The following is a 12,295-nucleotide window of genomic DNA, read 5'->3' as shown; positions in this document are numbered from 1 at the left end:
TAATTGTGACTTTACTTTGGTGCTCCTTATAGACATTTTTAAAGAGGACGTGCCACATTAAAAGTAAAAACTGCATAAAAAGTGTAAAATCCCAGGCCTCTGAGGAAATACTTAAGGCAATATTGAGCTAACTAGCCAGCAAACTTGATGAAACAGTTTCTCATCACATATCCCTCACACCTCTGGCTAGTGCTGAGTATGAGGCTGGGGAAAAATCTGCAGTAAAAGGAGGAGAAACCCCTGGATGAAGTTAACCCAACATCCTGGATCATCAGTTTTACTCACATATTTAGAAGAAATATTTTATATCAAACCAGTATGAGTCATTATTTTAAATATTAATGTATTCTATATTAATGCATTGTTAAATAGTGTTAAATATTAAAATTATATACTGTATTTTATAGTTTGGCATTGTGTATTGTGGGATGGAATGTTAAACTGGCAGGAATTTGTAAGACAAATTGCAACAATTATTAAAAAATCAGCCTTTGGGGTGTACCTTCAGATATCATTAGCATCACCTTTTATGTTGGACTCACAATTTCTTCCATTTTCTTCCCCCCATCCTACTTAAAAATATGTACTCACTCTCTTCTTTATCAAAGGGTACTTGGGTGAGAAAGTTTGAAGAGGATTATGTTAGAGGTACTGATCCTAGGGAAAGGTGTTTCAGCATTGAGATGAGGATAAATCCTGGTTACTTACCACGAGTCAGACATGTTCTTAGCAGGTGAGAGCTAAGAGCTATAGTTCCTCCTGGGAAGGTCTGAATGAATGTCCAGGTTGTTTAAGGGAGCCATGAGGATGGGACTAAGCAAGTAGTCATGTTTCAAAGATCCTTGGATTCAGGAACCTCTAAACAGAGATCTGAGGCAGTAATTGCTTCCAGTATGTTTCTACTGACACCTAATACAGAAAGTCTAGACATAAATGGGCAAGCCGTTCAGAGGTTGAAAAGCTTCTGTTGGTCTCTAGCCAGTGTACCTTATTGTCAGGGTCTTCAGTCAGAGTCACATCTTTAAGGCAACAGGCTAGTCTGGAATAATGCAAGGGACCTGGAGAACTGAAACCAAATGCCTTGACATTCCTTTATAATAGCGACAAAACTCTGAGGACCAGATGAGGGGTCTGTCCTAGTTCCAGCCCACTCTTCACCTCCACTTGGCTGAAAAATATTCATTTTTTTCTTCCACAGACTGGCTTTTCCTTCCATGAGAATACTACTCAGTCAGCAATGCTGCTTGGAAACATCATATGGGGAAAAAGGATGTTGACCGGTGTCCATGGGGCCACTGAAATCTGAGGGGAGTCTTATCTCAACTCTAAAACATCGCTTTCATTCTTTCTTTGTGCCTGTTCCCCCACTTACTAAAATAGAGGCAATGACTCAACAAAATCCCATTGAGATAAAATGCTTGGTGCTTTCCAAAAGGCAATTTTAAAATAACGTTCATAGATTTATTTCATAGACATCTATATATCTCTTCTTCAAAATCAATAAAGTTGTGAATGAAACAAGTAAGGACATTTAGCACGGTCACCAGAGTCAAATCAATAGCTTTACCATGCAAGTTAAAATTCTTTTACTTGAATTAATGCCTTTATTTATAAAGAATGATTTTTAAAGAATATCAACTGAAACCAAATCTCCACGTTGTAAAGCAAAATGCAAAGCTTAAGAACACCTTTGGATAATAATATTTTAAATTTACCTTGTTTATTGAATTTTGCACTAATGAAAATAAGACATCTTAATCCAAATAAGCATATGATTACAATCAATTAAAAAAAGGCATACTTGTCCTCTACCTCTGATCTTTATCCTATACCTAAGACTGATGTTCATTAGCCAGACTCTCAGTATAAACGGCAACAGCTGTGTTGTGTCATTTATTTCCCTTTGCACAAAATAACAGTGTACCTTAAATAAGGACTTTTCTGTGCATTTTCCATGGACCATTTTAGCACAGTAAATCAAAAAGGTTGACATTCATTTGTTTTTTTTTTCCTTAGCCCCACTCTAATGTCTCAAATTAAGTAAATCAGATTCTAACCTAATAATTCTCTCCTTAGCAAACACAATGTAACTCTTTGAGCTGAATTTCCCACAAGTGGGATACGAAGATTTCCTGGCTTGCTGCACAACAGGCTATTGAATTTCTCATCACCGGCACCAAAGAGTACTGTATCCTCCCACGCCCCATATTCTAAGCTTGCTTCATTCACACATGTGCACATACACACGTACATGCACATACACACACACACACACACACGCCTCCTTCATTGGCAATACCATCCTTAAGTACCATGTGTTCACAGACAAAGCTCTTCTCTTACCCACACTAATAATCCTATTTTATGAGTTAAAAGCAACAAAAGAAATTTAGTACTTGTGTCCTTATCTAATCCATATTTACTGCACAGATGTCAGGAGTGATCAGACAGAAGAAAAAGGAGATATATTTCTCTGTATTCCAGAAGAAAGGATTTAGATATGGGACTGGATTTTCTATTTATATATCCTTGCAATACAAATGCAATAATGCTGGCACAAAACGACCTGGCTGCCTTTTTCAATAAACAGCAAGACTGTGAGCCAGCGCATTTCATAAGCTTATCTTAAAGGTGAAAAAAGAGGCATTAAAAAACACAACAACAATTATCTTACAGCTGTATTGCACCTTTCCTCTGAGCCTCTTAAAACATTCTGGAAATTATGGTCCAAATACTATGCTCAGCACATAACCATCCTCCTCTGGTCCTCTCAGTGAGAAATACAGTACATAAGAGTGGATAAAAATGACCGTCCAATAAAGACAGTTCATCATTTTCTCATGAAATACAACTATTTTGGACCAATACACACAACTCAAAAAGCCAAAGGTGCATAAAACCTAAGAGGCCCTTCCCAGGAGTTTCAGGCTTGTAGCCCCCCAGGACTGAATCCAATTCACAGATGTTGTTTGCTTGGCCTGCACATGTTTGAAAGATTAAAATTTTCACATAAAGTCTGGGTTTCCATCTTCTCTTGAAAGACGAGGGATTTGACAACGCTGAGCCCATATTCCTTACGGCAGCTGTTACAGCTTTCTCCTCAGGGGTACCGGCTTCAGCAGTGACTTCTTACCCTACATTTGCTACACTTGTCCTATTTGCTTTAGCTGCTCACCCTTGGAAGTAATCAAGCTTGAAATCTTAGTTTTAACCTGGGCAGACAGAGTACCTTAAATAGGTTGCTTTTCTCTATGTGCTTCTTAATCACACTTTAAAATTTAGTTATTGAGATAACCCTGGGATGACAACTTATATTACAACCTGGACTTAATTAATTATTTCAGCAAATACTTGTTATATACACAAGGCAAAAGCCTGGGATCTGGAGGATATATAGGAATAAATCAGACATAAATCCCATCCTTGGAAAGCCACTGGTCTAGTGAGGAAGACAAAACTTGGACAGAAATTTCAAGGCAGAAATATACCAACACTGTAAGAGGGTTATCTAAGAGCGCTCAGAGAATTTCAGACAAGGGAAAACCCAGGTCCACTGGGAATGGGTGAGGAAGGGCTTTGTGCAGGAGGTTTCCCAGGTCCTCTTCTCTGGGAAGCAGACTCTGAGATGGAGGTTTGTGTGCAGGTGGCTTAATAAGGATGCTCTCAGGATCAACACTTTGGGGAGTGAAAGAAGCAGGACTGGGAAGAGGTGTTGCTGAACCAACATGTAGAAACAACAAATGGCTTCAGAAGACCTCATGGGGAGCTTTGGAACTGGGATGGCCGTTCAGAGTTGTTCCAAATGGGAGCAAGTAGGCCAAGACTTTACCACCCACACCAGCCAGCCCATGTACGTGGTCATCAACAGGCAAACTTGCTGGTTCCCATGCATTCCCAATTTTTCCTTTCTGGGCTCAGGTATGACCAACTCTGCTTTATATTCTGTTCCCACACAGTGGGCATACAGGGCTGCAGGCCTACCTTGCCATTTTTTCCTGATTATGGCTCTAATGGGGCAGATGAGCCAATACTCACTTCCCCATGCAATTAGGTGGGTTAGTAGACTCAGGTTGCACTGCATGCTCACATTCACTCACACTTCTCTGTCTCAGCCTCATCACCGAATCTGTCTCACTCTCATTCTTGCTTCACTCTCTTCCTGGGCATGCCTGAATTTGCAGAACCCTAAATGTAAATTCAGAATGGAAGATAAGCAGCCCCACTTTGGCATTGTGTCCATAATCTGGTTTTAGCCAACTTTTCCCAGAAAGTCCCATGATGGAGTTAGATTTTTTTTTTTTTTTTTTGCTACTTTGCTCTTTGACATCCTTGTACATATGATCCATCAGCCAAAATGCCAGAGCAGTGGAGGGGTGAGCGGCACCCGAGCCCTAAGGAATGAATGTGTTTGGGTACCATTACTTATATCGGTCCAAACTAGGAAGGCATATTATTGAAGGTATTTTATAACACTGACTTAGAGAAATCCTCACTGGCCATGGCCAGCTTGATAACAACAACAGCAACAAAAAATCATAGTTATCAATTATGGACCAGTTTCTATAACAACAGGTATAAGAATAAGCAATTGCGCATATTCTCTTTAATTCTTATATCAACTCTTCAAAAGACATATTATCCCCCTTTTATAGATGAGTAAGCAGAGGATAACAAAAAACTTGCTCATGATCACATAGCTGGTTAAGTTGAAAGCTAATGTTCAAATGCTAGTCATCTGGTTCCTCAACCTGAGGTCTTTCTCCTATATCACACTGCCTTTAGAAATAGTAAATGGTTATTTAGTTCCTACTAAGTATAAAGTTCTTTACATATATTACCTAACTGAATGTTTATAGCAACTCTGTAACATTTATTACTGCCTGATTTTTCCACATGGAAAACTTGACAAAAATCAGTGAGCTAAAGCAAGATAAGTCAATCAGAGAAAGACAAGTATCATATGATCTCACTGATATGAGGAATTCTTAATCTCAGGAAACAAACTGAGGGTTGCTGGAGTGGTGGGGGATAGGAGGGATGGGGTGGGTGATAGACATTGGGGAGGGTACGTGCTGTGGTGAGCACTGTGAATTGTGTAAGACTGATGAATCACAGACCTGGACCTCTGAAACAAATAATACATTATATGTTAAAAAAAAAAAAAGAAGATAGTAGGAAGGGAAAAAAGATAGAGGGGGAGAAGAACCATGACAGACTATGGACTCTGAAAAACAAATTGAGGGTTCTAGAGGGGAGGGGGGTGAGGGGATGGGTTAGCCCGATGATGGGTATTAAGCAGGGCACTAATTGAATGGAGCACTGAGTGTTATATGGGAACATTGAATCATGGAACACTACATCAAAAACTAATGAGGTAATGTACGGTGACTAACAACATAATAAAATTAAAAAAATAATAATAAAATAAAATAAAAATAAAAGTAAAAAAAAGATCAGTGATCTAAGTGGCCATGCCAGGATTCATGGTCTTATTGTTCCCTGAGCCTGTATCCTCTCCACTCTGTCTCAAGCTCTGTGTCCTTGGTGAGAAAATAGAAAAGCTCAGAGAAGTCACATGGGAATGTTCAAACATCTTTACAATCTAAACAAGTCATGAAATATTGTCTACACTAACTGCTACATATGTAGACTAATGTCAGAAGTCAAAGTGCTCCCCCCTTTTAGCAATAAACCAGATTTTAATGATCCATATCCTCTCCTTCTAATTGAAGTCTACTTGGCAGCCTTTACAAACAGAGATCCCTGGGTCCCTAGAAAGACCCCAGGGTTCGCAAGGAAGATGATCTTCATTGCAAAGAACTATTATGAGACTCATAAGCATCCATGAAAGTTATGTAGAAGAGGGCAGATGGAAGAGGGAACGTTCAAGGCAATGTCTTTACACCTACTGAGCCCATCACCAGGTTACCAGAGTCCCTGGGACCCAAATATAACTCCTCTGAGTGACTCCAAACACATATTAACCTCCACTAGCACCTGAGAAGAGATCTAGGGGAAATAATATTCATATATAATAGCCTCTTCCAACATTCACCAGGATGAGGTCTCAGAAATGTGACTTCAAACAGCAATTCAAAGTGCTGGTGAACCAAATGGAATGGAAAATTAGTCATGATTTCAGGGTTTTGCCAATATCAATTTAAAAGCTGAGATCTTAATAAAGCTGACTTATGATAGGCTATGTAAAAGAGTCCAGACACAAAAGCTTACATAGATATCACTCCACTTACAGGAAATGTCCAGAATAAGCAAATCTGTAGAGCCAGAAAGTAGATTAATGTTTGCCTAGGGCTTGGTGGGGGGATAAGGGGCTCAAGGTTTATTTTTAAGGTGTCAAAATATTCTAAAATAAATAAATAAATAAATAAATAAATAAATAAATAAATAAGATTATGGTGATGGCTGCACAATTCCTTATAAATACTCAAAACTTCAAATTGTACATTTTAAATAGGTGAATATTATGGTATGTAAAAAAGATAAAAGCTGTTAAAAAAAGAAAGATGATTTGCAACATATTGATGAAGCATCAATTAAGGACACTTACAGTGAAAAGAATAATCAAAAAGCATTAAAAATAAAAATAGGTAAGGAGGAGCGACGATGGTAGAAGAGTAGGAGACCCTCATTTCATCTGGTCCCTTGAATTCAGCTAGATACCTATCAAATCATTTTGAACACCTGTGAATTCAACCTGAGACCTAAGAAAAGAATTGCTGCAAATCTACAAATAGAAAATCGAGTACTTTTTGCAAGGTAGGAGGTGTGGAGAAGTGAATCCAAGGGGATATACCAGAAGATAAACTGCAGAGGGAGGGAGCCTCCATAAGCTGGCACCGGAAAGTGACATAGCCGCGGAGCGCAAAATCAGAACTTTTAGAGTCTACTTCTGTGAGGGACATCCCTGCCTGAAAGGTGCTCAAGTGGCAAAGTGGGGCAGAATCCTAGGTGGGACAGTGTGGTCTCAGGATCCCTGGGACCCCAGAAAGAACGGGGGTCCCTGATTATGGCAGTGTTGCCAAGCATAGGAGCAGGGGAACTGGCTACAATCAGCAAGCCCAGAAGTGGGCTTTCAGGTAGGTGTTGCCATAAACCCAGAACCATGGCACAACAGGGTGACCACTCTCCAAACAAGGGCCCAGCAAACAGCAAAAGCACTGTAAGACCCCTGCCTTTCCCCCAGGAGGAGCAGCACAGGTGCAGGCATGACGGGGCAACCGCTCCTGGAGCAGGGGCCCAGGAAATAGCAAAACCGCTACAATGCCCTGCTCCTTCCCCTGGGGAGGAGTGGTGTGGGTGCACGCATGATTGGGCAACCACTGCCCAGAGCAAGGGACCAGAAAGCAGCCAGGCATGGTGAGATCCCCCTCCCTCCCCTGGGAGGATTGGTGCAGGTGTTCACCGAAGGAGTCTGTGGAGTTTAGCACATACAAAGGTGCTTGACTGCTTCTCCCTGAGGGTGCACTAAAGAGTGGGGCCTTTGGCTCCAGGGCTAGAGATTGGGGTGCCACCATTTTTGTTTCATTTTCATCCTCTAAAGCAGAGCAGAAAGCCTTCAGGGAACAAAAGCCACACAGAGCAACCTGAAACAACTTACACTGAGCCCTGCCCCCTGGCAAGGGGTGGTGCAACTCCATCCAGGCAAAGACACCCCAGAATCAGTGCAACAGGCCCTTCCCCCAAAAGACCATCAGGAATATCAGGCTAATACCAACTCTATGGATCACACAGAACGAAAAAACTCCTGTGCTAGGGAAAAATAGTATATAGAATTTGAGGTTTTATTCTTATGATTCTTTAGTCTTTCAGTTTAAAATTTTCTTTTTTTCCTTTTCAACTACCTTTTTATTTTATCAACCTTTTAAGTCTTTCTTTAATTTTCTTTTTTTTCATTTCATAGATATATTCTTCATTTTTGCCCTTTCACTGTATTCAATTTTATTTTAGTCTCTCTCTCTCTCTATATATATATATAGGTTTTCTTTCTTTACAACTTTGAGATCAGGTGTCATCTAACAAACACACTAAAATAAACCCACGACCAAATGTACCACCCTTTTCTGTCTACCTGTTTGATTATACTCTCTCTTTTTTCCCCTTTTTCTTTCTTTTTTTGGTTTCTGATGTTTTCTGATTTTCTTAGTGTATATTTCACTGGGGTTGTGGTTGATATTTTATTTTTTTATTTCTTTTTTGTTCTCTGGTTCGTCTATTCTTCTCTGGACAAAGTGACCAGAAGGAAAAATTCCCAGAAAATAGGGTAAGAGGCAGTAATCACCATCAGACACTTAATAAATATGGATATTGGTAAAATGTCAGAACTAGAATTCAGAATAACAAATATAAGATACTAGCTGGGCTTGAAAAAAGCATACAAGACACTAGAGAATCCCTTTCTGGAGAAATAAAAGGATTTTATTTCTATTTCAATATTAGGATTATTTCCAGAAGAAGAAAGAGAGAGAAGGGCAGAATGTCTATTTGAGCAAATTATAGCTGAGAACTTCCCTAATCTGGGGAAGGAAATAGGCATTCAAGTCCAAGAGGCACAAGAGAACCCCCTCAAAATCAATAAAAATAGATCAACACCCTGACATAGAGTAGTGAAGCTTGCAAATTTCAGAGATAAAGAGAAAATTCTGAAAGCACCTTGAGCCAAGAGGTCATTATCCTACAAGGGTAGGAACATTAGACTGGCAGCAGGCCTATCCACAGAGATCTGGCAGGCCAGAAAGATCTAGCAGGATATATTCAGGGTACTAATGAGAAAAACATGCAGCCAAGAATACTTTATCCAGCAAGGCTGTCATTCATAATGGAAGGAGAGATAAAGAGCTTCCAGGACAAAGAGAAACTAAAAGAATTTGTGATCACTAAACCAGCCCTGCAAGAAATATCAAAGGGGATCCTGTAAGCGAAGAAAGAGCCCAAAAGTAACATAGACCAGAAAGGAGCAGAGACAATACACAGAAACAATGATTTTACAGGTAATACAAGGCACTAAATTCATATCTTTCAATAGTTACTCTGAATGTAAATGGGCTAAATGTTCCAATCAAAAAACACAGGGCATCAGAATGGATAAAAGAGTAAGACCCATCGATATGCTGTTTACAAGAGACTCATTTTAGCCCAAAGACACCTCCAGACTGAAAGTGAGGGGGTGGAGAACCATTTATCATGCTAAAGGACATCAAAAGAAATCTGGGGTAACAATCCTTATATCAGACAAATTAGATTTTAAACCAAAGACTATAGTAAGGGATGAAGAGGGACACTATATCATACTTAAAGTGTCTATCCAACAAGATCTAAAGTTATAAATATTTATGCTCCTAACTTGGGAGCAGCCAATTACATAAACCAATTAATAACAAAATTAAAGAAATACATTGACAATAATACAATAATACTGAAGGACTTTAACACCCTACTCACAGCAATAGACAGATCATTTAAGCAGAAGATCAACAAGGAAACAAGGGCTTTGAATGACACACTGGACCAGATGGACTTCAAGATATATACACAGCATTCTATCCTAAAGCAACAGAATCCACATTCTTCTTGACTGCACATGGAACATTCTCCAGAATAGATCACATCCTGGGTCACAAATCAGGTCTCAACTGGTACCAAAAGACTGGGAGCATTCTCTGCATATTTTCAGACCACAATGCTTTGAAACTTGAACTCAATCACAAGAGGAAATTTGGAAAGAACTCAAATACTTGGAGGTTGAAGAGCATCCTACTAGAGAATGAATGGGTCAACCAGGAAATTAAAGAGGAATTTTAAAAAATCATGGAAACAAATGAAAATGAAAACACAACTGCTCAAAACCTTTGGGATGGGGGTGCCTGTGTGGCTCAGTTGTTAAGCATCTGCCTTCAGCTCAGGTCATGATCCCTGCTTGGGTCTTGGGCTCCCTGCTTGCCAGGAAGCCTGCTTCTCCTTCTCCCACTCCCCCTGCTTGTGTTCCTGCTCTCACTGTCTCTCTTTCTGTCAAATAAATAAAATCTTTAAAAGAAAAAAAAAAAAACCTTTGGGATGCAGCAAAGGCGGTCTTAAGAGGGAAGTACATAGCAATACAAGCCTTTCTCAAGAAAATAGAAGTCTCAAATATACAAGCTAACCTTATACCTAAAGGAGCTGGAGAAAGAACAGCAAACAGAGCCTAAACTCAGCAGGAGAAGAGAATTAATAAAAATTAGAGCAGAAATCAATTAAATAAAAACCAAAAGAACAGTAGAACAGATCAACGAAACTAGAAGCTGGCTCTTTGAAAAAATTAATAAGACTAATAAACCTCTGGCCAGACTTATCAAAAAGAAAAGAGAAAGGACCCAAATTAATAAAATCATGAATGAAAGAGGAGAAATCATGACCAACACCAAGGAAATGCAATTTTAAGAACATATTATGAGCAACTATATGCCAACAAATTAGACAATCTGGAAGAAATGGATGCATTCCTAGAAACTTATAAACTACCAAAACTGAAACAGGAAGAAATAGAAAACTTGAACAGACCCATAACCAGCAAGGAAATTGAAGCAGTAATCAAAAATCTCCCAACAAACAAAAGTCCAGGGCTGGATGGCCTCCCAAGGGAAATGCTACCAACCATTTAAAGAAGAATTAATACCTATTCTTTTGAAGCTGTTTCAAAAAACAGAAATGGAAGGAAAGCTTCCAAACTCTTTCTATGAGGCCAGCATTACCTTGGTCCCAAAATGAGACAAAGACCCCACCAAAAAGGAGAATTAAAGACCAATGTCCTTGATGAACATGGATACAAAAATTCTCACCAAGATACTAGCCAATAGAATCCAACAGTACATTAAAAGGATTATCCGCCACAACCAGTGGGCTACAAGGGTGGTTCAACATTTGCAAATCAATGAATGTGATATATCACATTAATAAAAGAAAGGACAAGAACCATATGATCCTCTCAATCAATGCATAAAGAGCATTTGACAAAATACAGCATTCTTTCTTGATTAAAACACTCCACAATGTGGAGTGGCTAAAATTAACAAGACAGGAAACAATAAATGTTGGCGTGGATGTGGAGAAAGGGGAACCCTCTTACACTGCCAGTGGGAATGCAAACTGGTACAGCCACTCTGGAAAACAGTGTGGAGGTTCCTCAAGAAGTAAAATAGAGCAATTGTACTACAAGGATTTACTCCAAAGATACAAATGTAGTGATCCAAAGGGGCACATGCACCCCAATGTTTATAGTAGCAATGTCCACAATAGCCAAACTATGGAAAGAGCCCAGATGTCCATCAAAAGATGAATGGATAAAGAATATGGGGTGTATATACATCCCATCTTATATATATATACCCCCCCACATACACACAATGGAATATTACACACACACATATATATACACACACACATATACACACAATGGAATATTACACAGCCATCAGAAAGGATGAGTACTTAACATTTACATCTACGTGGATAGAACTGGAGGGTATTATGCTGAGTGAAATAAGTCGATCAGAGAATGACAGTTATCATATGGTTCCACTCATATGTGGAATATAAGAAAGAGCGCAAAGGATCATAGGGGAAGGGAGGGAAAACTGAATGCGAAATAATAAGAGAGGGAGACAAACCATGAGAGACTCTTAACTATAGGTAACAAACTGAGCGTTGCAGAACGGGAGGTGGGTGGGGGGATGGCGTAATTGGGTGATGGGCATTAGGGAGGTCACGTGATGTGATGTGCGCTGGGTGTTCTATGCAACTGATGAATTATTGAACTTTACATCTGAAACTAATGATGTACTATATGTTGGCTAATTGAATTTAAATAAAAAATAAATTAAAGTTAATTAAAATTAAAATAGGTAAATACATAAATACATGAGAAAAGTCAACCTAAGATTTTATCAAAAATTGCCAATTAAAATTTAGGTCTGAAGTTCAGTACATACTTTGTCTAATTTGAATTGGTTTTCCTATTTCAAGTCTTTAGTTAAGGTTACATGAGAATAGAATCTGAAATCCCAAAAGAAAATCAATACCACAGTTGACCCAGGCCAGGTTCAATAACACTGCCCACATCTGAGAGCAGTGAGGGAAAACAGCATTCATTAGTCATATAATAACTACATGGCCTCCTGCTTATCTCGGAAATTCCCCCAAGGAACACAACCATTTCCCACCTATTATTTCCTATTGATTTTTACCATCTGCCAAGAGGCAGAGAAGGAAGAGGAATTACAACTGAAGAAGGTGAGACCAGAGG

Source organism: Halichoerus grypus, chromosome 11 (genome assembly GCF_964656455.1).
Source record: "Halichoerus grypus chromosome 11, mHalGry1.hap1.1, whole genome shotgun sequence".
In the NCBI taxonomy this organism is placed as follows: Eukaryota; Metazoa; Chordata; class Mammalia; order Carnivora; family Phocidae; genus Halichoerus; species Halichoerus grypus.
The sequence above is the reverse complement of the archived record's forward strand: the minus strand, read 5'-3'. Positions refer to the sequence as shown.